Here is a 14,141-nt window from a genome sequence, read left to right on the forward strand (position 1 = left end):
TGGTTTTTCAGGTCTTTAGCCTGATCAAACCCTGAGGTTCTAAAACAAGAGTCCATTGCAGAAGCAGCAGTGTCTCATGTTTAAGACTAGTAATGTACTTTATAAAGAAAATAGACCTAGATTTAAAAAATTTACTCTGTTAAGGTATCCACGTGACAGAAAATTTTGTTGCCAAACCGTATTTCTGTTTTTCTGTATCCCTGCATTTATTTATCTCTCATTGACTTAGAGAAGAAAATGCACTGAGCAAGGAGACTTTTGTTCAAAGTGCAAATCTGTTTTTCCCCAGTACTTGTAGTTCCTGAAGCACTGGACACATTTAGGTCCTCCTTAATGGCAGTGCAGAATTACTCCTTGTGGCCTGTCACAGGAAGGGAAACCCCCAAAACCTTTTTGATGTCCCACAAAAAGCCTTTGTCGAAATAACATGCATGGAAAATGAGCAAGCACAAATTTTTCACTGTTGGAGAGCTTAATAATTATTTCTATGAATAATGTGCTTCCAGTTTTATTGAGAAACCCCAAAATATTTGGGAGTAATTTCCATTTCTTCTACAGTTTAAAATCATATCCTGCTATCAAGTACCTGGACATAATTCCAAATGGCTTTTAAGTAATATTGTCTCCATCATTATGCTAAATCCTATGCATACAAAGATAACAAAAGATAAACCTTTTTTGTCGCGTATTCTATGTTAATTGACACACAAAGTGGAAGAAACACTGTCTATCAACCGACACATCTAAAGAACTTCTGTGTCAAAATTAAACTGTGATTATAGTATAAGGAAGAAATTGAGATAATTCTACCAAATTGTGCATTTTGACTTTTTTTAAGAAGTATTTGCAGTTTACACATTCTATCTGTGGCCATATCCTGCATTGATAGTTTATATAGTCACATCCCCTCTGAATCCACCTAAAATCAAATTTTACCAGGAAAGATGATGAGATATTCTGAAGAAAAGAGTATTGCAAAGACCATCAAGACCACTTTCTACAAAGTCATTTGTGTACCTGAAATTGAATTAATTTGAATAACCACAGGCATCTACATTTGAAGAAGACTCCTTTCATAGACTTTGTAAAATAACTGGTATCTTTGGGACATGTTTCATTTGCTCCCAAAGTTAACATCTAAACAAAATCATATGTTGTCTTACAAGTACCTGTAATCACAATCTTATGATTATTGAATGGCTGTATTAAAGTTTCACATATTTTCAATTCTTTTAATTATTTTTATTTAGCTTATTAATGAAAATAATATTAGAAGCTCACCTTGTTGGGCTAAACATGTAGCAGAAGCTGAGGGAATTTTGGTGAAGGAAGGGAACAGCTCATGAACATCCCTGGACAATTAATCTTTTCTGTTCTCTTCACAGAGAAATTCTGTAGCTCTTCTCTGGTTTGTGTGGTTTCTCACATTGGGGAAAGACACACTTTTAAAGACAGACTGAGAAAAGGTAGAATTCAGTCAGAGTCAGAGCAAGGGGAAGAGAATACTAAATGCTAAATTCTGGAAGAGAAAGCAAACTGTTATTAGTTGGTGGCTGAATTTGTGGAGATGAACTGGGGCTTTTTGGTGTTCATCAGGAAGAAAAATAAGAAGGAACAGAGAGGTGGAGGGAAATGAAAAAGTTCAGCATTGTTAAGAGGAAACTGATTATTATCTCTCTGTTAAGAACCCCCAAGGATTCTAAAAAATTCAGTGGTAAAGATATTTCTGGACATATTTGATAAGCACCAAAGGATGTGGCCACTCAAGTAATCTCAGAAAAGGGGAAGTAATGTTGATTACAGGATAAGATGGAAGGAAATAAGAGGAAAAGAGTTGCTTGTCACATCCAGGAAGGTTGTGGCTCAGTCACAGCTGGAACTCAACTTCTGCACACAAAACCAGGATTTCCTTTCACCTTCTCTTAAAAAGAATTTCATTATGGGCATCTGCATGATACAGATCTCAACCCGTATGCTGAACATCCACCAGAAAGGTCTGAGTATCGTCTCTGGGTATGTCCTCCACATTAAGTGTAGAGAAAGCTGAACAAGCTTGGACTATTTGCAAGAATCATAGAATCACAGAATTGATGTGATTTAAGTTGGAAAAGACCTGTCAGATCATCAACCAGCTACCACTAAACCATGTCCCTCAGTGCCACATCTACACATCTTTTTAATACCTGCAGGGATGGTGACTCCACAGCTTCCCTGGGCGGCCTGTTCCAATGCCTAACCACTCTGTCAATGAAGAAGTTTTTCCTAATATCCAGTCTTAACCTCTCCTGGCACAGCTTGAAGCCATTTGCTGTTGTCCTGTTGCTGGTTGCTTGGGAGAAGCAACCAACCCCCACACGGCTGGAAAGGAAGGAACAAATGTCTCCATTCACGGAGCCGTGTGCTCCCACTGCCTGGGAATGAGGGTTATCTTGGATTGCACACCAGACTGCACTGCTCTGTGCCATCACTGGCTGACACTTGCTGCTCTGTGCTATTTGGGTGACAACTTGCAAGGTGGGATCTCCAAATGCTCAGGGAAGTTGGAAGTGCAGGCGTGTAAGAGAGGATTTTGTTGCTGAAACATGGACGTCTGTTGCCAATTTTTCTGTAGCATATTTGAGACATATGCACGGTACTAACAGGTATTACACAGCACTTATGGGAGACTCCCCTTCTGGAGTGTCAGATGGAGGCAAGGTAGGACATCCTGCAGTACTTAAAATAACCCTAAATGTCTACATGGAGGCAAAGGAATCACGTCCCCATTATTTCATGCATAATAAGTCAAATTGCCTGGCCTCAGCTATGCTTCCAACTCTTGGGATTTATCAGGCATTGTCTGTCAATTTCTTCCTTTTTCTGTTTGAGTTGTTCTTGTGTTTTTGCCTGACTACTTCTTTTTTTGGGGTACATGATGCTAAACACCAAAGTTTGGGCAGCTGAATATAGCCCACTGTCTGATTCAGTCCCTTTCCTTTAAATTTGATTTAATTTCTCTCAACTTCAGTGCCTGACACTGTCTTGAGGTGCTGTGAAATATTCTGCCTCAACATTAGCTACTGGTTCAGAAGGTTTAAGCTTCCCATTGGTATTTCATAACATTTGACAGCCCTGAGTGGCTGTCTCAGATTTGTCAGGGCATCTTAGACAGCGAAGAATAGCTCTCAGGGACAGGAATGGACATTCAGCTGTCTAAATGGTAGCCATTTAGTCCACTTCAGGGCTCAATAAAGATAAAATTCAGGTAATTCTATCAAATGACAAGTTTTTTCTCAATCTTGGAAAAGTGTGAACCACCCACTACAGGTGTCTGTACCTCTCCAGTGACAGGGAGTGAGCCTACAGCAGGGTTCAAATTCACACACCTAATTGTAGATGTCTACACTTGAGGAAATTTCCTGACTCTTGTAATCCCTGACAGTAAAATTCAGTTGCCTACAGGCAACCAGAGACATTAGGAGTGCCTTTGAATATTAGACATACTCATGTGGGCCGTGTTTTTTGTTTAGATTTACAGATTACACTAAAAGAGTCCTGCAGCCTGGTGGATCTAAAATATCTCTCCCAAAGTCAAAAAGAAATCAAGGCGTTTGTGTCATTTGTGTGCTCCAGCCTAGATGCTCTATTTGGTGAGAGCTTGAATAAAGAAGGCTTTCCAGGACCTGATCTCAGACTGGATCCAGCTGGGACGCATCCTTTGGTTTCCCTGAGTACTGCATTGTGTATGCAGGGAGGATTCAGCTGGTGCTGTAGGAGAAGACAACATTCTTTTGTTATGGTACAGGGCCCAGAGAGGATATTTCACTTGGAGCACAAAATAAAAAGTGATCTGGGATGACCCTGTGTGACCAGGGAAGTTGGAGCAGGTGATCCACTGTGCTTCTTTCCAACCTGACTCATTCTGTCTGTGATTGTGTGAAAACCATAAAATATGCCTTCTTTGTTAGCAAGATCTCAGGCTTATATAGAATTACTCTCTCCCTTGGGTTTTTTTTTGGGGGGGGGGGTTTTTTGGTGTGTTTTTGTTGTTTTTTTTCATGCTTGGACATGAGCAGTAGCCAGTGATGGCTGCTTCTCTCTATGTGTGTGTGTGTTTGTGAGCCCAATGCCATATTTGAAGTCTTTCACCTCATGCTTGTCTGACAGCTGACCAAGTACTGAAAGTGTCTGTCACAGACAGATTTTCAGTGCAGTTCACAGCTCACATAACAGAGGGAGAGGGGAGGGGAAAGACAGTTCACAAAATGTATGAGGAAACGTGTCAGGAAGATGCAGGATCTCTGCACAGACAGAGTGTCTTTTGTCTCTCGGGCAGAATGACTCCCTGGCTCAAAGCCCACCGTGAAGCAAATAACAGAGCACATTCATTATGCCCTAATGTTGCTACATAACAGTATATTTGGGAATTAAATTATAGGCAAAGGTGTGCTCTTCCACTATTAATTTTTTGTAATCTCACTTGCCGTTGTTTCACCATTCAATAGGTTCTTTGTACTCACCAAATGTGCAGCCCAAAATTACCTTACTTGAAATAAGTTAGAGCTGCACTGAAAATGTTTCTTCATATTAGTTTTCACTCCATTTCAAAAAGAACAAGGGCTTATTACTGATCAGAGTTATGCAAAACAGATGGTATTTTTCTTTTTTATATCAAAAAATAACATAACCATATTTAGGTATGAATGGCGAGATAACTTTTTAACAAAGTTTTCATATGTTAGAGCCTGGTGTCTGGTCTAAGATAATCATATAGATGTCCTGTAGTGATTTGACTGGAGAAGACATCAGTGGAGCAGGGCTTAACCCACTTGGACAACTAAAGACCAGACCTATTGCTTTCTGGAAATTCTTACACTGCTATGTTGGTGGCAGAGATCTTGGGCACAGATGTCTGTCTTAAAAATCACTGAATTAAAAGACTATAATTTCTTCTGAACACTCAAAATCTTGACTTTCAAGTGAAATATTTCCTTCTAGTTAGGTTTGGGGAGTTTTTGTTTGTTTGTTTGTAGTTTTGTTTGTTTGTTTTTTGTTAAAGCCAGATGAAACTCCTTTTCATAAAAAAATTTTCCTGAATAAATAATTTAAACTTTAAACAAGGTTAGGAAAGAATCTGTAAACAAAGAAACAAAGAAAAATCACGCTCATATTAAATAGTCATGTCAACTATTTTTATAATTATTTTCAGGTGGATTGAAAGACTTTCACCATTTTGCAAATCACTGTTTGTACCCATTTCCATACCAGTCCTGCCAGCACTGATAAATGCCCTATTTTCTTCTGAGGTTCTTGACACTTTCTGCACTTAAGTAGTTGCACAACCTTGTGTCATTCAGCTGCAATGTAACAGTGACATTTTAGGAAGCAGTGGTTCTGCTCAGAAATAGTTCATTGTTTCAGTAAGATAAATCTCCATGAGATTTGATATGTCAAGGGGAAGCTCACTTGGCATTACAACTCTTCCAGATGACTGATTTATTTCTTAAATACCCAGCAAAATCTCAGGAACTGCCATTGATTCTGCATTGATTACCACAATACCTGTGATTCTTGCAGGTATACAGCTATACAGGAAAAATACACAAGGGAAAGGTGTTGCGAATCGAGGTGGGACAAAGAGGTGTGGTGAAAAAAAGGTCCCATCTCATGGTTTATGTACTGTGTGAATCTTACAAGAAAGGAAAATGAGACCTTCCTCAGCATTAACATTGTGGAAAACATCCCCACTGATAAGGGAAACGTTCAGTAACAACAGAAATACATAGGTCATAAATTGGTTTTCCTGAGGAAAGCAGTGCATAAGGACAACCATAGAGATCACAGGGATTTATATGGAATATTTAGGTCATTCTGCCCCTTTTCCACGCCCCTCTTTCCCCCAAATATCTTGAGGAGGGTTCGATTAACTTGATTTTCTTGCAGTCTAGAGATGTTCACAGAGTATGAGAGCTTCTGCTTTTGTTTTTTTTGTTTTGTTTTGGCTTTTTTTTAAACTTTATCTGCTTGAATAACTCCTTCATTTCTTCTCAACACTTTTTGCTCTTTATTTTTCTGACTTTCTTACTGACAATCTGAAACAGCTTTACTTACCCAGGATAACCTATTTGGGAGTGCCTGTTGGGGGCACACATATGGTCCATGATGGAAACCTCAGGTTTACGTTCTTGAAAATTTCCATACCCTGCTAACTTTTCAAGCTGTCCCCACCTCTGTTCTATGTAAATGCATGTCCTAAATCTTGTCATTTCCAGATCAATGGAGCAACTGTCTTACTGAAAATCCTCTTCTGCCAGTTGTTAAAGTGTGCAGCTGACTTAAAACAGAGAAGTTGATTTTCTGGGGACTGCTCAAACTGTAATGTTAAATTTTCCTTGCTGAGTAGGTTCACATTGACTATGACTGTAGGCAATTAATATGTTTCCCAAATAACAGCCATTTTCTCTTGGTATTTTCTCTTTTTTTTTGTTTGTTTGTTTTTGTCTCAGGAACAATTTCACACGGGCAGACTAAGACAGGTTGCTATTGTGAATCTGCTGCAATGCTTCCAGGTATTCATAACACTGTTTGCATTGCTAAGTGCTGTGAGGGGAAAGTATCAAAGCTCAGGGATTATGCTCTGCTGAAGCTGATTAAACAGTTCCTCCAGTTTGAAGAGTTATGACAAATGAAAAAACCTCTTACACACAAACCCAAGTTATCCAGGTTTTCTGTTAATGAAACAGATGTCAGTTTGCTTAAATGCCAGGCTTCCTTTTTTTTCCTGTTCTTCAAGTCCTTGGTATTTTTGCCGGAGCAAAAGTTAGGAGTGTACTCCTGCGCAACATTTGTCTGTATGGTAGGAAAATTCCTTAATTTGACTGCTCCAGAATTAAAAAGGGGATATTTTTTATATCTATATTTATTTATTTATTTATTTATTTAAATACATTTTTGCAGAGCTTGAATCACATTCTTTTGTTCTGGTTTTTATCTGATTTGGAATTACTCCTTTAAAAATAAGTATACAGTAGCTCAGCAGAGGGTAGAATTCAACTGGCCCAACAATCTTCTCACATTAAATCTCCAACCTAACGGGTTCTGTAGGCTCCCTATGTAGTAGACGAAGAGAGATGGACAACTGCAAGAGGGCGGTACCTCACTTCTTTGCAGATGTCTGAAAAGTAGGAGAAAAAATTCTCTGAGGGAGATTCTTTTCATCCAGGGAAAATGGAAAGGCTACACTGGATCATCTCCTTAAAGTTTAGACATCTGCAGGTAGGCAAGATATGTGGAATTTTCTTTAGGTGTTCAGAAACCTGGAAAACAAGACATTGCAGATTCTCTGGGAATTCAATTATGATGAAATGCTGGAAGCAGCTTTGTAATAGTAGCATCAGTTCTCTCAAGTGGTCTCAAGCCAAATAACACTGAGGAAAAAAAGATTATGGGGGTCTAGCTATTTCAGCAAGGAATTTGACCGGCATACAAGGATGTTCAAAGCAGAATTATTTCTAGTTAATAGGCATCAAGACTAAATAGAAAAGAAAGGCCAACTGGGAGATTATAGCATGGCCATAGTGTAATTATAGAGTAAAGCAAATATAGTGAGATTTCTTAGATTTGGAAATGTGTTTTTAATACAGATAATTTGCACTGTACCACAAGAAGTAACCTCTTCTCTGTCAACTGCATAACACTCTTAAAGCAAGTGTTTTTCTATCAATGATGCCCTTACAGGAACCAGTACAGTGTCTTCAGACATACGTGTGGTTTTACTTCACGAAGTTCTGTTCTGACAAGATGGCTGGCAAAATGTCTGCACCTGCTCCACTGAAATTGGCTCATTTGACACTGGTTTTGTACAAGTGGTGCAAGTCCACAGGAGCCATCACATTTGGGCAGTGGAAAGCCATTTCACTCCCAGACATGTTATATCCCACAACTTACCACTTTTATTCCTTAAAGAGATATAACCTTACATATCTTCTGAATTTAAAAGGCCGTAACAGTTCATCCCCTCTCTGTTGAGATGCCAGGTAGTTTGCTGTGTACCAGACATGGCATTTGGTAGTACAAATATGTCTTGTTTAAAGAAAACAGGCAAGTCAAATCCCCTTCCCCGGACCTGGCATAGATTTGCCAACTCAACACTGCTTAAGCCACAGCAAATATCCACAAAAATTCCTGCCACCTCTTCACTTACTGCTTAGTCCATTGTTGCAGACAAGAGGACAGTTTCTGCAGGGGGTCCTTTTGGTGGCAATGTGTGTAAGCACAGCTCATTAGTTACCCCTTGAAATTTTGAAGTGATGAGAAGGGAACAAAATCTTTTCTTCATAAGACAAGGAACCTTCTTCTCTGGTACTGCAGCTGCAACCCAGTGGGAGAAACTAATATCTAGCACCGATCTAATTTTCAGACAGCTGAATTCCAACTTCTTTAAAGTGCTGGGACTGGAAGAGACGTGCTGGTCTCACTCATTTCCAGGCCTCATTTGTTGTAGGGAGAGCTTAACTATAGCTGTCTTGGGGTGACTTTGTGACGTGTATCGCCTATCGCTGCCCCATGCCCAGGAATTAATTTTTGTGCCTTTCTATGCCTTTAAACTGAGCCTGAGAGGGGGGAGGAAAAAACTGAGCAGAACTTTTTCAAAGCAGTTTGCAGCTTGTTCAAGGTCACACAGAGACAGAGATTTTTTTTTCAGCTGTGGCAGGAGAGTGAGAGGGAAGGGAAGCACCCGGCTTGCTTTTCTTTCCAGCCAGCTTTTAGCAGTTTTTTTTTCTCAGCTCCTTTTCCTCCTGAGGGTTGACCTTTGTTTTCCTGGGACTTTGTTTTTTTCCTTTTCTCTCTGCTAGACTGTTTCAACATCAGAATACTTTCCACCAAGTCCTTGTCCCTGGAGGTGGGCCCACCACCCCGTCCCAGCTCCAAGGAGGGGGAGAGAGAGATCTATGGAAGGACTCTGAAATTTTCCCAGGTTTCTTTCAGCAGATCGAGGAGTTTTATTATTTAGCATCATTATCCCTTTTCCTGTGTGTTTGTTGAATAAATAGTTTTTATCTCTTTCACTTTCGTTCGAGGGGTGGTTATAGCCTGCCTTCTCTCAGAGGATGTATTTCTAGATTTGGCCAAACCAGAACAATGGTGTAATTCACCAAGTTCAGAAACCGAGCGTAGGTACTAACAGTACTTAACAACACACAGCTGTTGCAAAAAGTCATAAAGGTTTGGCACAGCAAAAGTTTTATTTTCCCAATGCAGGATAATTTTTGTAGTTCAAACAGTACCTGGGATCGATTTCTCACTACTGTCCTGGATGTTGTTGGTCCATTAAACATGAAGGTTTTGAGTTTCACCAAACCAGTCCTGGATTGAAGATGATAATGAAGTGTGTCCACTTGCAACTAAGGATTTTTAGCCATAGGAAAAATATAGATGATACACAGTATGAGTTTTCTTGCTTTTGTCAAGGAAAATTTCTGAAACTATTGAGACATCTCCAGAACTAAAGAGCATGCCATACAAATGAGCCAGAGCAAGTGTTTCAAAGTAGCATTTTGGACACAGTGATTCTTATCAGCATTAAGCTGATCAGTCTTGCATGCTTATATGTAACTTACACACTTTGACTCTGCTCCAGCACAGCAGGTGATTCAGAATCCTTGTACTTTTGGAAATAATGTTGTTATACTTCTGCTCCTCTTTTCCTTGTATGTAAAAGAATGTCAAGAATCTGAAACCAATTAGGAAGTTCTTGAGGAAAAAAAACCAGACAAACTTACTTTTGTTTCTTCTTGCATATTTTAAATTACAAAATAAAGTGCACTTCTCTGCCTAAGGTTTAACAGTCTTTGTAGCAGCATCATTTCTCACATTAAGAAAATAAGGGATAAAAACCACTATTAATTCAAACAATAAAATAAACCACTGAAGGGATTTTGTCGTGTTTGTTGGCTTTAGCTAAAGTTGAATATAGAAGCTGCTATTTTTCATACCTGCTGAGAACTGAGTCTAAATCCCTAGAACCTGTTGAATTTCTTAGTCCAGAAATGTGGACAGACAGTTCTGCAAAACAAGTGCTTAAAATTTCTTATATCCCTCATGGAAACTGCATTTCTCTGGATCTATAAAACTGGCCACATAATGAGGTTTCTCCCTAAGGAATTAGATCCCCAAATACAGATATCTAATCTTGAAAAAGAAACATGTTCTCAGTCACTTAGTGTACCAAATGTCTCATGAGATATAATAATAAACTTTTACCTTTAGCTAGCTGATTGAATTTTTAGTTAATATATACTGACCTAAAGCCACATTCCTCGGTTCCTTGTCAAACTGGTTGTTGTTTTCAATTCAGTACTATTTGGGGAACTGCTTATTGAATAAAGAAAACTTCCATAGAGGCACAAATTTCCAGCATTATTGACTAATTAAGGCTTTGTCTACACTGGCAGCTGGGGACTTTAGGCAATCTCATGCCCATATGCACTAACCATTTTACATTGTAAATCTCTTGGCTGGGTCTTAAGTGACAGCCTTGCCTGATGCTGCAAAAAATGTTGGCACGAGGCTGATCTGACCCCTTCATACCATGTGCTTTGAAATTATCTGGGCACACAATCTGTAAGCACTATAAATCGATCTGCTGCAATCCCACAAGTCCTTGTTTCTGACTTCTTGCAGTTCCCGCAAATCCTTTCTTTTCTTTTTGTCACCCTTAAGCACAATCTCAGATAAACACAGAGAATTCACAATCAGCTGCTAAAAAAGCTCAATTTCACATGCTATAAAGGAAACTGATTCACCTAAACATTTAGTCATGTAATATGAAGCAATCAGATTCACTGTGGATAATTCAAAATTGGTCATAAATATCAGATAAGATTTCCCTTGTGCATCATGAGGACAGTGCTTCAAGGCATCTTATGGCAGAGGCAAAACATTTAATAAAATAAAATTTACCTTAGAAACTTGTTTTATGCACAGATTTTTCCAAGGTTTTTGCAAGGATCTTGTTTTTGTTACATGAGCACCCAAGAGCAAATTGAGCCTTATGTGCATGTGCAATACATATTGAAGAAAAATATTTTCAGGCTAATAGACTTCAAACCTTAAGGAATGCTAGAATTTCTCAGACCACTCCAGAAAGCAGCCTGGTTTTACTGAGTCCAAAACAGGGCTTTTTTTTTTTTTTTTTTTTTTTTTTTTTTGCCATTCTTGACATTTTGTTCCATGTCTAACAGTAGTTTCAGTCCTTATCCTCTGCAGTTCCTCTCCTTTTTTTTCTCCAGATTTTCTGCATTTCTCACCATCCTCACTACTACTTATTCTTCTGATGAAAAGGAAGAAAGATGATTTATAACCTCTGCCTTCCTGACCTCTTTCAGCTCCACAGCATTGTGTATACATACGTAGTACTATCCAGCCTAAATCCTGCTGAAATTGGAATTCTATCTTAGATTTTTTCAAGAAGTCTTCCTTTTCTTAGGCAGAAATAGAGGTACTCACACTGAGGAAGGCAGATATTTACACTAAGAGAACAGCATGCCTTTCAGCTGGAAGAGGGAAGCAGGTGGAATAATCAGACTGGATGTTCTCTTCAGAGGCTTCAATGTGAGCAGCCTTAAAGGTGATGGTTAGAAAGGGAAAATTACTGAGCAGAAGAAAACATCTGCTGGAAAATACTGGCAGAGATATTTCCAGCCAGCCTGGGAGCTCTGAGCCTGGGAACTAAACTGTCAAACTAGAAACATCCCTGATAACTGCATCTGGCCTTCTTAAAGTACAGCTGGGGTTTCCAGAAGCCACAGACATCCTGAGATACCACTGATAAGCACAAGAAATTGTAACAGCCATTTATCAGCTGAAAAAGTGGAAACAGTCTGGTAAAATAAATATCGTCTAAAAGAACCAAACCTATCATCATCTATTGGCTGGTTCAGGAGAAAAATCAAAATTAAAAACATCCATTGGCTCCTTGAAGTGGTGATGTCCTGTGCCTTGTTATGTCTCTATGGCATAAAAAAGACTTAATTTTTATCCAGATTGGAGCCTCTGTTTCTGAGAACTTTTTGTTCTTTATCACTCCCTTCCCTTCCCTTCCCTTCCCTTCCCTTCCCTTCCCTTCCCTTCCCTTCCCTTCCCTTCCCTTCCCTTCCCTTCCCTTCCCTTCCCTTCCCTTCCCTTCCCTTCCCTTCCCTTCCCTTCCCTTCCCTTCCCTTCCCTTCCCTTCCCTTCCCTTCCCTTCCCTTCCCTTCCCTTCCCTTCCCTTCCCTTCCCTTCCCTTCCCTTCCCTTCCTTTCTTTCTCTCCATGTACTTTCTGTGAGAACCTGGATTCTCAACAGGGATATCTGGTGAATTCCAGACTCCATGGGACTCAGTCCATTATATTATTGGTCCCTCTTTGGTTTCCCTTTCGAGATAAATTTTAGGAATTGTTTTATAATTCAACAGGTGTTATAATATTATAAATATTGTACATGAATACAATGAAAATTAGCAGCCATGTAATTTGGTGGTCTGAAAGACACAGAATCTTAGAACAATTGGGGTTGGAAAGGACCTCTGGAGGTCCCTTTTCCCACCCAACCTGCTCAAGCAGAGCTATCCAAAGCCAGTTTCCCAGATGTCCAGATGGCTTTTGAATATCACCAGGTCACAGTTCCTGGTGCCAGCCTGGGAGAGATATTTGCCAGCAATACTTGAAATTTTCCATGGCTGCAACAAGTGGTTCTGATGGCCACATGTTGGGTGTCCTCAAGACTTCTGACGAAACACCTCAGCTGTCCAGGGGTACCTCAAATTTGAGGTTTATACCTGTGTGAGGTAGATGAGATCCACCAACTGGCTAGATGAGCACAGTTGGTAGACTCATCTCTGAAAAGGAAAAAAAAACATTTTTGAATTCCCTGAAGTGTTGCAAGTTGAACCACCTGGAGATTTTCCGTAAAACCCTCTCACAAAGGCATATAATTAGTGCATCAAAGAGTTTGACTTTATTGAATGACTAAAAACATATGCAAATGCAGGAAGGGATCACCTAAATCTGAGGAATAATTTTTGACTGCAGATGTTCATTCTGAAATGATCCAATCAAATGGGCAGCCAGCAAAGTGGTGGAAATCTCCTGTTTGCTCTTCCTTCCGTGTGAACAGGGGGGTGAAGAAAAGATGACAAAGTTTGAACCTCAGCCAGGTCAAATGAATCTTCAAATTTTGATATTTTCTTGTATTTTTTTATATAGTCTGGTCTCTGATGTAAATTAATATCAAATTCTACTCCTCAATTGATAGATATGGCTATTCCAACACAGTGTGTGATATAGTTTACCCCATAACCAAGGTAAATGTTTCCTGTTGCTTAATGCTCCATTCTAAGAGATGATACCAGACATGGGTATTTATAAGCCATAAAACCTCTGACAATATTTCAGATAACTACTGACTACTCACAGTATTAAAGTATTGCTCCAGTGATATTGGCTACTGAAATCATTAATTTCCTTTAGTTGGCACTGAATGCACCAAATGATGATGATACAATATGTGACCTCTCCAATGCTTATAAATATTATAGATGCTTTTGCAGGAGTTTCAACACTGTGTCAAAATATTTACTTATTGTGGAATTGGGCTTATAATGAGCTAAATGATCCTGCCTCATTCATCCAAAATAATTGAAGGGATAATTGAGTGAAAGCAATTTCTCCCAGCCACCTGCATGAGGAGCATTTGTTGAAATTGCCTTTCCTCTGTAACCAATTATCATGTTGGTTACTGACAGTATCACATTGAACTTCATTAACCAGCAGCTCCTGGATCCTGCAAAACTGAACATGCTTGATTATAATCCCAGTCTACTATGCTTATTATTGCAAACACATCCTAACTATAAAAATTAAATTTATTAATTGCAGCTTTAATGCTGAATAAAGCAATAGTACTGCTAGATTTTTGTAGCTTGTGTTTGGCATGGGGCTTGTGTGGTTGGGCAGGGAAACACTATATTGACAACTGAAGGGTGTGTTTGTCACCTTTGTATTATCTCTCAAAACTGAGACTGATATTGCACTGGTTGACAACTTTGTCTTGCAGCACTTTCACTACCAAACAAAAATTTTGGCAGCAGTGGAACTGAAGCAGCGGATGGGATTTAGCTGGCA

Source organism: Corvus cornix, chromosome 3 (assembly GCF_000738735.6).
Source record: "Corvus cornix cornix isolate S_Up_H32 chromosome 3, ASM73873v5, whole genome shotgun sequence".
NCBI lineage: Eukaryota > Metazoa > Chordata > Aves > Passeriformes > Corvidae > Corvus > Corvus cornix.